The following is a 16,428-nucleotide window of genomic DNA, read 5'->3' as shown; positions in this document are numbered from 1 at the left end:
AAGACTGACCAAAGGGCTCGGATGCAGGTACGCAGGAGGAGGGGTGGAAAAGGCAGAAGAGGTGGCAAACTGAAGCTCACTCCAGAAACATTCAGAACTGCTGCTCTACTTTAAAGGCAAAAGTTGTCCACAAAATGAACAGCTTTAAAGCCTGCACCTTCTTTGCCACAATCAGCATCCCCCAAGCTCGAGCAACACATGCTAGAGATGCCACTACGTATGATACAGAAGATGTTTAAAGAACACAACATCTCAAATGAAGCCTGAAGCACAGTTGGAACAAAGCAAGCAAGACTGACTCCCATTGCTCAAGGCTGTCAGGACGGGAAACCAATAAACATTTGGCAATAACAGAGACCTTCCTTCTCAACATAGCTCTTCTCCTGGTTTTACAGAATCATCTGGCCTTAAAAACGTCTGCTTTTCCTCTATGCTGTATGTTGCTGCCAATTCTAAGTCTGGCAAGGATGGATCTGCCAACTTCTTGGCTCTCTGTTACAAAAGAGAACACTATAACGGAGAATTTGTGAGTTAGCTGATTTGTAAACACTACAGTAAGTCACCGTGTAAACATGTCGCTGATGTCCCTATTATTTCTCTCAAGCAGTTTACCTGGCACCTGATACTGAACTCCAGGATCTTCCTCTCCTACTGGTATTACAGTTGCTTCACATGTAAAAAAGCCCCGCTTCTTTTTGTAGCATTAGAAAAAAAAAATCCTTAATTAAACAGTACTCACAAAGCATCTTGATAATTACAATAGGAGAGTCACTGGCAATATTCTGAATATAAATCAGATCCACAGGTGCACTCGCAGTTGTACAGTAGGATGCAGTTCAAACGCAGCCAATTAGAGAAACAGAACAGGTAAATAAATAGCAGAAGGCTCTAGACACATTGCTCATTTGACTCTGTCACTATTACCATTGTGTAAAAAGTCTTTTCTAAGATTGCTTGGGAAGACGAACCCGGCAGTAGTTATCTGAACAAAAACAATTAAATAAAACTGGGTACTTGCATAAAGCTGGTTTGCAGTTTTGGGCACTGTATGCCCTGTCATTCACAAGTACTTTCCAAGAAAGGAAACTGGTGCTGCATGAATCACAGCGCGCTATCACGTGGGATCCTTTTAGGCTTCTGTGATGGAAAACAGTTATATGTAAGTACCATTCCTGAAACCAAGGTTGGTTATGCATAAAAGTCTACGCTTTAAAGCTTCAGCAATAACATCTGTTGGAAAAACATGATTGACACAGCAGAGGGAACACCATCCGCCTCCGAGAAGTGGAAAGAGAGACAGACTGAAACATCAATCTTGTGCATAAAATATATTTATTGTTGGTACAGAGCGAGGCATATTCGTCAGTACTTGATAGGAGTGAGGAGCACAACAGAATCATTTCACATAAATAAAGGCCATGTTACATCTTAAGTGTTGGATCACTAACATCATTCCAGCAGAAGGCCCGGAGGGAGACTTCATTAAGTTACATAATTTGTGAAGTAAGTTAAAGCACAATTTAAGTCATTATACATTGTAAGGAAAATTTTAACATGAGCAATGAATACAGGTTGTATGGTGAGGAGCAGCGGCTGACTTGCTCACAAAGTACCGCTACGTCCCGGCACACCAAGTGTTACTTACTCATGCCTTTGACAGCAAGAAGTCTTCGAGGAGATTCTACAATGAAATAGCAGCATTTGAAGGATATTTCCCCTTTCTAAGGTCAGTGAAAGGTGCTTTTCTTTTCCTTCCTTCAATCACCAATAAGTGGATTTTACTAAGACTGAACAGTACCTTCGGAGGTATGATTTCTGATGTAATAAGATACAGGTCTTGGCTTTTCAAATGGTCACACTGATTGAGCGGTGATGGCTGCTGCTCTTGAAATGGCTCTTCCAGTTCTTCTCTTTATTGGTCTGCCCTGTAAATGGGCTGTCATATCACTCTTGGGGAAAAAAATGCTCTTCTGCTGAAATTAGAGTTGATGGTCTTGTGCTTGATTTGGACAATGCCTTTATCCTCCTCTCCCAAGCATGCTCTGCTAAGAAATTGGTCAGGGGGCAGGGGAAGAGAGAGGGAGAAACACATATTTCAGTAACTCAAAGTGATTCCAGAGACTCTGTTTGGCTACAATTCCTTCCTCAGATTTGCAATTTTAAAAATAAAAACATAGAAAAAGAAACCTTGTCAACATACACATCATCATAGAGACAACTCACAGAAGCAGAATAAAGCTATTTGAGGACTTAACAAGCCAGCTGTTTGGAGGCCCGAAGAGTTGCAGTAATGATTCCTTTTCATCCATTCCAATGCTATCATGGCTCTAGTGCTATGGCTATTAAGGAAATTAAACCGTCTGACCTTACAATAAGATAAATCCCATTCCTAGCAATGACATACTCCAGAAATTACATCCTGAAGTCATACAACGCTAAGTATCTCCCCTACCTACATCCTTCCTGTGTTCTGAGTCATAATCAAAATCTCGATACTCTGTACATGTTGCTCCGACCTTGCGCTTCATTAATCACCTCCTGTGAACAGTCAGGCCACCCAGAGCTAAAAGTATAGATCTGTCAAGCAGTCCAAGCGTTATTTCTCCTGCCACGCCAGAGAACTCTGCCATCAAGGTCTTGACTCTTCAGAGAGGTCCTGGCCTCTATCATGAAAACGGAGACTTGCAAGGACACTATGTAGGGCTCAACTAAGAACTTCCTACTGCCGCGATCTAGAAATAAAGAGTCTGCAGAAGCGAGCACATGTACGGATACTACTTGTCTAGATCAGTAAGGAGAACAGAAAGTGTAACAGGACGCTGACAGGCTAGGCAGTAAAAGCATGCTGGAGGCCATCTACGTTCACTAGAGGACTACAACGTTGACCAACGCAATCTATTGTTCTTGCCTACAAAATCCATAAAAAGCGGAAGACAGTAATTATAAGTCTCCTTGTAAGAAATGGTAGGAAGGGATTTGATAATTTTTTGGGCTTATATCAGGAGCAAGCCCAAATGTAAACTTTGAAATCTTACAGGAGACCTACAAACAGCTGATACAAGCATTTGAGCAGCGGTATCTGGCCAGACAGGGTACATTGCCTTGTGAGTCTGGACTGCTTTGTCAGAGTCACAGAAGTTAGGGCTCGGGAAAATTAAAAATAAAGGGAATGAAAAACCTGTTGTCATCTATGTCTTTAACCAAATTCTCCTGGTATTTCTAAAAATAACCCGGTGAATCATTCAACTAGATCAAGCAGGGTTTCTGCAAGGATTAAGAGAGGTACCAAAGAGCAGGACAGTGTGCACATGAAAAGATGGTAAAAGTCCTTGTGATCACAAATATTCTCCAGAACCCATGGTAGAGAAGTACAAAATAAAAGGAGTCAGTTTTATGCTCCCTGGGTGCTATTACAAACAAAAATATGGGAAAGTTTTATTAGTTAACAAAATCTCCAATCTCAGTTTGACAGCATCCCCACAGAGATTTCTGTAAAACTGATGAAGGCTACTTTACCTGCAAGACTCTTTTCGCAGGGGTATTACAGAAACTTGCCCGAAGCCATCGCTGGGCTGAATATTAACTTTACATAAATTCAACACAGCATAAGTTAACGTAGGAAATTCCCAAAAGGTCTGGGAAAAATTGTGTTACTTTTCTTTTATTTAGTGTCCTAAGGAAAGAAATAGCAGTATTTGTTCATCATATGCATATTTCTGCCCACAAAATTTCATCTTCAGAAAAATGAGAGTGTTCCAGGGTTTGCTTTGGTTTTGTCCACATTTTGGAGTTTTTAGTGTTCTTTACTCACTCTTGCCACTTAACATCACCTAAGAAATTAACGTATATAAAATATTTTCCTTGTGTTTTTTGATAACATCAATGTAGGTGTGAAGGGAACTCGGTCTGATTCTTCCATAATAAACTTCCTTCAATTAAGGTAGTGTTAAACAGTGGCCATAAAAGACAACGCCTTTTTATTGCGTTTCAGTTCAGTGTTTCCAGTTACACTAATTTTAAGTATTTTTCTATTAGATTGGAAGATGGTATCGAGTAAAAATACTTGAGGATGAGGCTAAAATAATAGTTTTATTCTGACTAGGAGGCATGATTAAGGACCACACTCTATCCTAACAAATTAAAACAACGGTTACAACAAGGCTGAGGAGGTTGAAGGATCACATTTTGTCGCCAGGCTGTCAGACACCAGCAGCTGTTGCTATCATTCTTTGAAGTACTTTCAAATCTCACCTGCCTGCAGAGACTTGCATCCCTCTGAAACTGGACTCCCTGTAGCCCAGGGAGGTGGGGAATAGAGAAAAAAAAAAAAAAATTGTATTTTAACAGCTACCTTGTCCGTATCAGTGGACGGCAGACTAGGATAAGTGGTTAAAATGCCACTGGATGGTCTGTAGTAGTGCAGTGACTGGTCTGGCTGGAGCTAACATCAGCAGTGGGAGCACAAATACATGCCACAGACAATCCTAGTATCTTCCCCTTAATGGCTCCATTAAGTAAGTTTTTCTCTCCATTACTATTATAATAAAATGCAAACGTTAATAATAGAGTTTAATTTATCTCGCCAGCTTCTCATGACTTTGGGAAAGATTTAAAGTAAAGATAGAACAATGTGTCAAACTGCTCTGAATTAACAACTCTCTGGGCTTTTCTAACAAGGGGAGAAAAGGACAGATAGAGACATGAGATTACAGACAGGATGAGAAATAAGGAGCGTACAGAAGAGAGAGTGAGATAATTATAAGCAAGATAGGAAAGAAAGAGGAGTCAATAAATTCAATTTATGAAAAGCACAGAGTGTGCTCAGCCTGAGCACAAGTGCCCCGACTCACCGCCAGGAAATCCGATTAGTTAACTTGTTTGGTTTTCAATATCTTGGTCTATTCCCTCTAGCAAATTTTCTTCTTTCTTTGTTTCTTGTAGCCAGTGTCAGTTAACTTTTTCATTTCTGAATCTGCTGTTTATCCCAGTCCTCTGTCTTCCCACACAGCAGGTAATTTTGAAGTATTTTATAACAGCGTTTAGCAATTTATTTCAAAGTAACTGTGTGTCTGGACTTCTGGGCAATCAGCAAGTAAAAGTAATTACAATTACAGCTGCAACACATGGAGGATGAGCTATAGAGGGCTGATGTTCATTATGAAAAACAATTGTTCCTACTTGCAAATATTTCCATCATAAAAGGCTCCTCTTTCTCTGTTATCATAAGAGAGAAACCTCTCTGAATTCTCATCTTGAGGCGTATGTGAAAGAGAATAAGAAACATTTAGGAAACACTTTTAACTACTTGACAGGCTTGGTTGAAGATCTTCAACAAAAAAGGTGTTTAAAAGGGTTCAAAAACCTAATGCTCATAGCTATGCAATTTCCTCTTCCTCCGCCTTCTAAACATGAATTAATTCATCCTTATCATAGTCTTCTGAAGAAATTCCTACCAGATACAAACTTCAGTTATAGCCTACACATGTATGAGTAATTAATCCAAAATTTTTTGTTACTTTAAAAAATAATACAAAATTATAAATACAGTAAATTAGTGTTCCAGATGATGCATGCCACAATGAAAATTCATACCACTACATAACAACCTAATATTATTCACCGGCCTTTTTTCTAAAATATCTCAAATCCACCCATGGTCCAGTAACTTCAGACCAGATTTTGGAATTAAAAAAATCACACTAAAGGAAAAACTTAGAAAAAATAAATATAGACACCAATTATTGTTTGTCGTAGTACGAATTAATGAAAAAAATTGCAATTCAATTTCAAGAAAAAAAAAATCCAGTTCCAAAAAGTCATGAGGAACTGTACAGCTTAGGGAAGAAGGGGATGAGCAAAATTTTCTCACTGGAGCCATAGCAGCTCCTGTGCCCAAGGAAGGCACCTGGACAAAGCTGGTTGCAGTTCTCACGCTTGGGTGTCTGAGCACGGCTCAACCATCTTTCCAAAATTAATAAAGCGTCAGTAGCTTTATGAAAGAAAGCCTCAAGCTAGGATGTCCAGAAAAATTTTCACAAGCAGGGAGATCTGGTAGGCTGTAGAGTTTTTAAGGAAACGAAGGAGCCCAGGAGCTTGGTGCATTAACAAGAGGGCAGGAGGAGATATCGACAAAGGATATGTCGAAGGAGGTGATTTTGAAAGGGACAGGGTGATCTCACTGACTTTTATTTTTCAACACATGGATCTTCTTTAAAGTTTTCACTGATGATAACAATGTTTAATATCGGAAAGTGATTTCAGAGCTGGCCAGATGGCCAGACAAATTGTCCTCTCCTGCAGCGTTCAGAGAACAAGAACCCTACAGCTGTTAGCTGAATTTGTCTTCCATTTGCCAGGCTGCCTGTGCAAAAAGGACCATACTAACTATATAAACAAAGAATTAACAAAAACAGCACCGCACAAATGTATTAAGCACTGTGGACCGAGGAACAGCTTTAGCACTGCCACGCAACCACTGTCTCCTACCATGTTTTACCCAGCACTAGACCACGAGCAGCGTTAAGTCCAGAAAGATCTTCAGTAATAGCAGAGCAAGACTTCAGCGGTCTAACAGCAAAAAGGTCACCGAGAATGATGATAGTCAAACTCTCACTACTTTTCTGTACGGGCAGAATTAACTCGAGTGAAAATGATTATCATTATCAAATACTAAACGTGCCCACCGGGCCTCTGCTAACACATTAGAGCATGTGTTTTCACATTTTCAAATTTTAACTCATAGATTTTAGCAGAAATAAAGATCAACAGACTTATTTAAGTACTTTTTACATATACTACATAAATGGTCTATAAGCACATTTCCAGCTGGCTTCTTTAAGAATACAACTGAGGTCAACCTATGCATCTCTATATTTGAAAGATGTAACCTGGTGAAAAAGAATAGTATTGAGAAATTTTAGCTTCTTTTAACTGAAAGATGTATATATTACTATTATTTTCCCTTATGCTGCACTAATAGAGCGTAAAGGTTTTAATCTACAGTAATAACCCATATCCTAGAAAACTGGACGAGAGGAGGGCAAGACCAGGTAAAGCGCAGTATTAGACTCTCAGAGTACCTAACATAGAAGAAATCAAGACTTCCAACTGCTGAGCAATCCAGTTTGAGACATCCATTAATTTGTCATATTTATAACAAATAGTACCGTGTAGTTTAATCCTCTTGTTTTACCACTAAAACTGCCAATACCAGGAAACATATGCCAACAGCGATAGCTACTACACTAAACAATAGCTTCCCAAGGGAAGAGATGGAAACACGAGCATTTAAATAAATTGGAAGTGGACTCCACAGAGCTTGTGAGAACATACATACTGGGAACTGTACTGCTTTAGCACGTAAGAAGGACTAATCGGACAATCCGATAGCCTTCCTCTCATCCTCATGTCATCATTATTTCAGTGGCAATATTTCCAACTCACCTGTTTGGCATGATTGACACAATGCAGGTACTGGCTAGCCAGGGCAGAGCAGCTGAGGGTCTCCTGAGCGTGTTGCCGATAACATTGTAGAATTTTATCCTGCAGATCAGCACAGATTGGATGAGACTCATATCGCCTGGGGCAAGAGAAAAGAACTTTTTAGTTTCCTTCTCAAAAAGATTTCAGGGAAGATGCAACTATTTTAAATTTTTTTTTTTTAAGAAGTAAACTAAATAATAGAAGTGAAGGAAAACACTTTAAAGTTATAAAGAAAAGTTATTTCTAGAGCTAGTTGGGTTATAAAGTGGGTAACATGAAACACAAACATCAACGTGAGCTGCGGAAGTTTGGCTATTAGGACCACAAGTGTCCTCCTGATCCAGTACTCAGGTTCCAGTGGGCAGACAAAATTAGCATCCAACTTCATATGACCACACATCTTTAACGGAAGATCCCAGCAATGACGAAGCACCTCTGATCTCATCTATATTAAAAACCAGTCACAGAACGACAGGAAAGCTTCATCGCTGTATAGCCCTATGACCATATAATCTTGCTACTTATTAAATATTGCTCCTGTATAAAAGTGAAATCACCCATTGGGCTGACCTCAAGAATATAAAAACCCTGCTACCGTCAGCAAATTACACAACCTACTTTTGCCGATCTGATGACAGCCTCTATTTTTGGCGCATCCTCCTTCCCATCACCTCAATTCTAATCCTGATGCCAGATGTGCAAGTTATTTAGCAATTTGGTCTATTTTCTTTACTGTATGGATTCATTACTCTTGCCATCTTTTTGGCTGATGCAATACACTTTTTGCCTTCAACGGAAGCCAAAGGAAGGGAAGCTTCTTTAGTCCATCCTGTAAAATCCAATCTCTTTTGCACAAAAATCTTGTCATTTGCATTAATTTCTGAAATGTTATCCACACTGATAGTGCCACAGAATTAAAATGGGAATACAGCACTTTCCTATTTCAAAAGTAAGGAGGCTGGCGAAGTGTTTCAGAGACGAAATGTCCATTGAAATTTTAAGCTAACTGGACATTTACTTTATAAATACTTTTTAAGGTACTAATTTCTGAGAGACAATCAAATCACAGTTAAAGCCCTTTCACATCAAAGATAAAATATTTCAACGGTAGAAAAAAAACACATGAAAATTTAGAAAACCATTTAGAGTTCACATGCCTTGAAAACAACCATTTACAAACTGTGTATTTAACACCTCTTCCCATTTACCCTAGCAGGAAAGCCTGACAGTGGCTGCTCTAACATCCATTCCAGCCCACATTATTTTTAGTTCAGTAAGGTCATAAAAAAAATGAGACTCATCAGCCACAGTATCCTCAGATGAATATTCTGCTCCTTCTTTTATTTTGCTGATAGGCCAAGGCAGATCTCTATTTTACTACGGTGAGAAAGTGAAACGCAAAGCACACTGCTGTTCCTTCGGGGAATTGACTTCTTGGCAATCTCTCAAGATGTAGTACCAAAAAAAGAAAAGGAATGTTAAGTCACCTTGATTTTACAGTATGTACCTATATAAAACACCCCTCTTACTCTTTTCTTTCATTACCGTACATCTGTGAAATGCCTAAACCAGAATTTAAATGCAGTCCCAGGTGCGTACACGCTTTATGATCTGAAAGTTCAAACTTCTGTCGACTCTTACAGATGAGGATTTTCCCTTAATCCCCCCTCTGCTGATACCAGCAAGCACTTCAAAAGCGTGTTAGGCATCAAAATGTATGACCATAAACTGCTGCACAGCGTCCGAGAGGAAGCACCACGTACACTCTTTGTAGACGTAAGACTCACAGCGGTGATGATTTAGGTCTAACTAAACCAGAGCTCGTTTTAAATGCCTGAAACCCTGCTCTGGATTGATAAACCAATACAATAGACCGTGAGTTAACAAAAAATACACACAGTAAACCTAGCCGTGCCTTTATGCACAACGATTTTAAAGTGACTTCTTATATAAAGGTGAAGAGAGAAGGAAACGGGCTGCTGTACACTTGCTACATAAATTCTGTAAATGTATTTAAAGCCATTTCAACGGGGGTACTCTAACCCATATTAAGGAGCTTTTCTGATTGCTTTTTTCCCTGAGCCATGCCATTAGTGACTGTTCGAAGTCCACGTATTATCCCTTATTTGAATGCTTCAATGGACTCTTTACGCTGCCAACCGTATCGGAGCCCTGTAAGACACGTCGTCTCCTGCGCCACAGTTACTTGTTTTCATACTGTAACTTTTCACTGGCGATTTTTCAAAGTGTGCTCTCAGCCCACTGCCTGTCCTTCCAGGCACTGCAGACCTGATGCAGGTCAATGGGAAGAGGGCCACTTCCTTCAAGTCGACAAAGTCCATTTTCTTGGATTAATCTGTTGAAGGAGAGCGCTGTCTCCGTATTGATCTGCTGTGCTTGTTACGCTACCCTAATGCACTATTTGCACTTTTGGGAAAACGCTAAATGAGATTACTGTCTAACATTAGATGGCCATAAACCACGTGCTACAGGATCTCCCGTTCAGGAAAGAAGGTTGCATCGTGCATTATGGTAACCCCACCGAAGGGTTTGCGATTGATTTGTGTTTGGTGATGGATAACAGGACTCTCAGATGGATGGTCAGAAACAGCTAACGGCAAGGAAACTCCTCAAAAGGGAAATGAAATATCTCCCTAACAGAGAACTTCTCTAAAGTTCCTATAAATAAGGGTCATTTTACAGAAGGATTTAAGGGTCTGTGGGGCTTGACTGAAGAAAAAGCTTGTAAGAAAAGGTAAACACTGCAAAACCAGCAATTACATAGAATCTGTAGTGAAAACGTGGAGGTCTTAAATACCTGAATGGATAAAGCAACCTGGTCTGGTCCCAGAGCTGACCCCGCTTCGAGCAAGAGGTCCCTTCCCTGAACTATCCCATGTCCTGGGACATAGATCTGTATTTTGGGACATGTGTCAGGGAAGTGTCTTACCATTTTATTTATTTATCTAATCACTTAGGAATTTCACAACTAAAGTGAAGGAAAAATACATACCGTAGTAGTGAACCAGGATTGCCAGGGAACCCTGACAGCTCTCCATCTCCATTCAGTGCAACTCAATAGCTACTTTACAGAATCAACACACATGAAATCTAAAATGCCTTTCTTAGCAAAAGTCAATACGAACAGCAGTCTGATCTGCGCCGTGCGCCACATGGCACGCTAGAAACGACGTGTTTTTATTAAGTTTACAATCACTTGATCTGCTTTTGCTTTTCAACTGCTCCTCAAGCACCTCACACGCTAGCAGAATATTTCTGTGTGCTGGAATAAACCTCCGAGGGAGCCACGCACCCACCTTTTCCATCAAGCTGATGCACCGCAATCTCATAAAGGTAATAGGATGAAGACACAAAAGAAAATGAGAGAGAGTTTTAAAAAGAAATATTCTATGCTAAAGCATGAAGAGAAAATTTAATGAAGGTAACTTTGTACTCATCTAGCCTCTCTCAAAGAGCATAGCTTATTGTACTCCTGGGGGCACCGAGAAAGGAGCCCTTTCATGGCATTCAAACAAAATGTCTACTAAAGAGGAAATTTGAAATCACCACGGTAAGCTTTACAAGTTTTGTGATAAAACTGACATTCTGACTGAAGGAATCTGAATCGCTGATGAGTTTCCAACTGTGCAGGTATCTGGCATAATCCCACCAGATCAGGACTTCAGGCAATTGTCATAAAATATGGGAAAAAAAATAGCAACAAAAAAACCAGCAAGCCTTACAAAAAATAGTGCCGTTAGATGGCCAGAAGTATCCAGGGCTTAATTTTATTCCTCATTAAAATGCTGACACCTATCAAAAGCATCTGTTTTTATTTGTGTAACCCTTGGCATCTAAGGCTACCTCAGTACTACTAAATAAAACAGACCAGAGATGATCCCCTGGGTCCAAGGCCAAGCAGCACGATGCAGCACAACCTGCATCTCTTAAGCTTAAAATCTTGCCTTCCCCTCCAAACAAGCAGCTCAGCACATCCCCATCCAAACCGCAAACTGGGGATGGTCGCCAGCATGTGCTGTTCCTCCAGTCATGCCTGGTGGTGTCCAAGGAAGCATTAGCTCCAAAGCAAAACCCTCTAAATGAAGGTGCTACCAATTAGACCCAATGCGCCGGCATGGGAGAGCACCGGTGACGATGTCCTGAACTATTTTATTTACTTCTACCGATGTAGGAGAGAAACCACGCTGAGGGAGAGCACCGGTGACGATGTCCTGAACTGTTTTATTTACTTCTACCGATGTAGCAGAGAAACCACGCTGCGACCAGACCCCAACTGTGCTAAGTAGCACGCAAAGAAAAAGAATAGAAAGGAAGAGGTTTCTTTTCTCAATGTACTTATCATGCACACAAAGATAAGAAACAATAAATTGATGGTGAAGCAAAAGGAAACGGAGGCAATCTGCACTCTCGCGACAGGCAGCCTGCTAAGTATAGCAACAGCCTAGTTGTTTTCAAGTGCTTTGTGAGAAGATTTTGAGAGGGACTTGTGGGGCATGGATCGATTAACGTTGTCTCCATCTAGCAGAAATTCCTTCTGAGAAACAGCGAAACTCAGTGCTTGTTTGAAAACTGGAGGAGTGAGGGATGGAAGGTGGCACCATGAGCGGTTCGGAGAGAAATTACATGGGGAATTGGAAGTAGCAGTGAAGCAGAAATGGGACACACAGGGCTTCAAAAGCCAAGACGTGCGATTTATGCACAATGCAATTGAAGGAGAAGACAGTGGTAGGATGAGAGGAGATGATGTGAACACAGGGTGGGAAATTATCTGCAGCACCACTTTCAACAGACATCATCAGGCCAAGATTTCACTTCTCATGGCCAGGGGGCAAACAAAAATAATTAAAAAAAAAAAAGTTGTGGTAACTGGTAGCCTGAGTTGTGATGGATTTAGTTGAGCAGATGGACAAGAAAGGCCATGTTTGAGATCTTTCGCCTAAAGAGTCAGCAAGAGCGAAACATTAAGACTAGCTGAGAAGACCTAGACAGAAGGTCAGCTCAAAGATGAAGTGTAAGCAACAAGTCTGAAACAGCAGCAAGACAGTGGTATTTCCCATCGTGACACAAAAAGGTGGTGATGAAGGGGTTATTCTATTTTTTAAGATTGCCTCATCCAAAAAGAGCCACTTCCAACAGCATCCCTGCTGAGTGAATTTGCAGGACCTGTTTATAGTATAGAAAATAGCTGCAAAACAGATAACGGGAAAGAAGACAAAAGGGCATATGGTAATGAAGGTCCTTACTGCTGCACCATTATTTTTAGTTTTTAAATTAATTTACTCTTTATATTAAATTACTTTAAAAAATTGTCTTCACACATTAAGTAGGTGATGACTTGAAAGTGCAATATGAAACATGTAAAGCACAAACCAAATGGTTATGTTCTTCTAAAAATCATTTGGAAGTAATATCACAGATCTGATTTCTGAATATCTACAACTGATGTTACGAAGCAGTCCGTAATCAAACCGTGCCCACACAGAGCCCCCAAAGTTACCGTGTGGGAAGTGCTGCCAGCAAAAGATCAAGTACTGCAGAGTTGATTCTTGCTTTTATTTACACTTGACTACACAGTGTGACTTTTCCAAAAGGTGTAAAAGAGAGAATTTGCCTAACGACTCTATGCTGAAATGGTGGAAGAGAACCACAGTGGTTTCTGCTCTGCAATTGAGAATGCTAAATGTGTGTAGTAATACTAAACCAATGACTGATGCAGAAGTCAGAATACAACTTACCCTGCCTGCTGATATATGTATCTTTTGTGCTACTAGTGATCAAGTTCAGTGTTAATATTGCCCGTGTTATTTTTAGATTCTTTCCTCTAAAATCCCAGCACTGACAAAAACATAGGCAAACGTTTGTCATCCTCTCATTTATTTCATCTCTCAGCTAGCCTTCTTAAAAGCAAATAAAAATCTATTTCAAACATTCTGACCTTTGAAATTTAGGTATGGACATGAGAAGAGGAGGAAAGGCACATTCCGGCACACACAGACACTGCTTGAAGACAGACATTTAATTATGTCTAGAGAGTTCTAAGTCAAGTTTAATATGCTGACCAAAACCTGGTTTAACAATGAAGATCGGCAGATAGTACTATTGACCTTTATAAACGCTTTTTTTTTGTTTTAAACCTAGTGAATGTTTCTCACTTGGTAAAACACGTGGTATGTTGGTAGGATATCGGTTCAGCTTTTAGCATAAGTCAAGTGGAAAAGATTCCTTGTATTGCAACAACTTATTTATTGCATACAGGGAGGAAAAAACATCTCTAAGATTAACAGAGAGAATTTACGATCTCAAATCTGGCAAAGCACATAAATATGAGCAGAACTTCAAGAAGTGAGTAATTCCACATTTGCATGTGCAAAGTTATGCATATTCTTAAACCCGTTCTTGGGCTGGGACTGATAACAAGAAGGCATTAGGATGAGGATCAGAAAAAGATTTCCTGGTTGTGAATCCTAATGAGAGAGATGAACTAGTTGCCAAGGTAAGTCCTCAGACTCTTAGGACATTACATGAGGACTAGATCTCTTCAGCCTAGAGAAAGACAATTGCAAGTGAACCCAAGACAGATCTGTGAAATCATCAATGAGATATCAACAAGAGATTTCAACAAGAGAGGCAGCCAGTGAGGTTTTCTAGCAGTAGATTTACAATGAAAAAAATAATTCAAGCCTTTTCCAAACAGCACATAATGAAAAGCTGGTACTCACTGCTAGAGGATCCTGGGGTTATCACAAGCACATTTGGGTTCAAAAGATAATTACACAGTAATGTAAGAGAAGTCCATTAAGAGATTGTGAGTAAAAATACAATGCTTAGCTCAGGAAAGCCCCACGTCACTACTTGTTTGAAGGTAAAATGGTATCACTGCATACTTCCCCTACTTTTACAGCGTTCCTTAAACACTCCCACCTAGCCGTTGCCCAACAAGCCAGGGGGACTTCTGATCTGACAAAATTAGACTGACGAAGTTAGATTGAATACTTTTATTTAAATTGATATGAATTGACTTTTATTATCCTAAACCACTATTCATTTACAAAATTCCCCTCCCTGGAAAAAAAAAGAACAAAAAACCCCTTAGAATACAAAGTACACCAACATATTATTATACAAATGTACCTTACACACAGCTGGTCCTTGCAGCTGCAAGGGAACCACATGTTGGAATTACCCAAATTTAGGATGCACAATTTTTTTTTTAGCTTAAGGAACAGTTTTTATTGAATAGCAAGATACTAAAACAAACAATCACATGGATGATAATGATACAAATTTTGGACTTCTAACAGGGGCATGCATGCCTTTCCAGTGTAGAAAAGATACCGTAGTAACTACAATCTCTAATCAGAAGAAACTCTGGAAAGAGCAGTTTTATCTATGTGGAATATATTGTACCCATGTAATGTACCTATATGCTATATATACTATAAAAAGAACTTCTTGGTCTTGCACTGATCAAAACTAGCTCCTATCTTTGGCAAGTTAAGAGAGGAAGAACGATCATCTCGGACACACAGAAGTCTGTCCAAACACTCAGCAGAACAAAATCCACCGCAAGAGTCAAATCTGCTGTCTGAACGGAGCAAAAACCCCCACTTTCATGTATACGTGATCAGCGTATCAACGCTTGCATTTCAAGCCTCACACCATAAATTCAGATCACAAATTATTTTTAGAGTTTGCACGTGGCATCACTCGAGCTCTGTCTCATTACACCTCCCAAAAAACTATTTAATGAAGACCGACACGATTCCACTCGCTCAGCCGTTTCTGAGCAGACAAGTCAAAGATCACCACGGCAAACAACACCCCGTGGTGCCATTTCTTACTCTGAGGACTTTTGGGGGGCTTTTTGGCACTATGAAGATTTAGGCTGCAGCAAGCAGGAAGGGAATCGTCATTCAGACCTAGCTAGAGCTCACGATAAGGTAGGTTTAGTCTTTGGGAACTTTAATTGATGCTTTGGCCGACATTTCTCACAGACGTGGTTGATGCCAGTGGCTTGCAACCATTGCTGTTCCAGGACTACTTGGGTATACCAACTAGCATTACATACTGTGTAAAAATACAACATACTATTTCTAACTTTTAAGGAAGAATTAATTTCGCAACAGTTTCAAAACACCTTCTATAAGAAGGTGGCAAAAAATATATCATTTTATCCACTTCAATGGATATTTTATCCATTTTAATTTTATTCCTGTCCCTATGTTATATTTTCCAAAGTAATGTTACATCACTATGTGTATAAAGCACACATACACACACAAAAAGAATATAGACAAACCTAAACAAAGACCAAAAGCCCAAATGAGCAGCATAAACCAAATACACGACAGCATAGCACACCGTAGATTTATTACTGCCACTTATTTCCCAAGAGCTATACAACTCACTTCAGGCTTTGTAAACACATGAGCAACATCATCGTCCCAAAATCGTGGTAATAAAATCTCCACAGCACCTTACACTACTACACTAAAAAAAACCAGCTTTCCTTTTATATAGGTGCCATATAATGTGTTCTAATAAGGAGACATGTTTCTCATCTATAGCAAAGGTCAACTACTGCACTCAATGTGAAGCACCACAAGACACTAACTCGTGGCACATTATTATCCAAATATTACCCTCTAGAGCAATATATGTTTAAGTATTTTCTTCGGCCATAAGAGGCCCAAAAGCCTGTTACTGACCACAAAAATCAGAAATATTACGAGTAGAAGTAGCGTACAGAAAAAGCAATCAACATTTAAACACTTCAAGCATCACTGCCCTCGTGGGTGATGATTACTTGAGGGAACTGAAGGTTGCAATCTTAACAGATTGCAGAATAAATGCCAATTTTTCATTTGGGCATGAAGTTTTTTAACAAAAAAGGCTTGGATTCACTCTGATAAGCTACAAAGGCTA

At 39.7% G+C, this 16,428-nt stretch overlaps 1 long non-coding RNA gene across 1 annotated transcript in view; it reads right to left on the bottom strand.

Annotated features, from left to right (window-relative positions):
- Positions 1 to 1,447: 1,447 nt before the first annotated feature.
- The window catches only part of LOC104162697, a 28,941-nt gene continuing 13,960 nt past the window's right edge, over positions 1,448 to 16,428 (bottom strand). Inside the window, exons 2-3 of the long non-coding RNA XR_696464.1 lie at positions 7,444 to 7,579; positions 1,448 to 2,045 (exon numbers count right to left, since the gene is read on the bottom strand). This is a non-coding gene — a long non-coding RNA (uncharacterized LOC104162697). The remainder of the gene's footprint in view (positions 2,046 to 7,443; positions 7,580 to 16,428) is intronic.

The sequence above is a fragment of the Cariama cristata genome, unplaced genomic scaffold (genome assembly GCF_000690535.1).
Source record: "Cariama cristata isolate BGI_N322 unplaced genomic scaffold, ASM69053v1 scaffold196, whole genome shotgun sequence".
NCBI lineage: Eukaryota > Metazoa > Chordata > Aves > Cariamiformes > Cariamidae > Cariama > Cariama cristata.
Note: the sequence above shows the minus strand (reverse complement) of the source record. Positions and strands in the feature narration are given on the sequence as shown.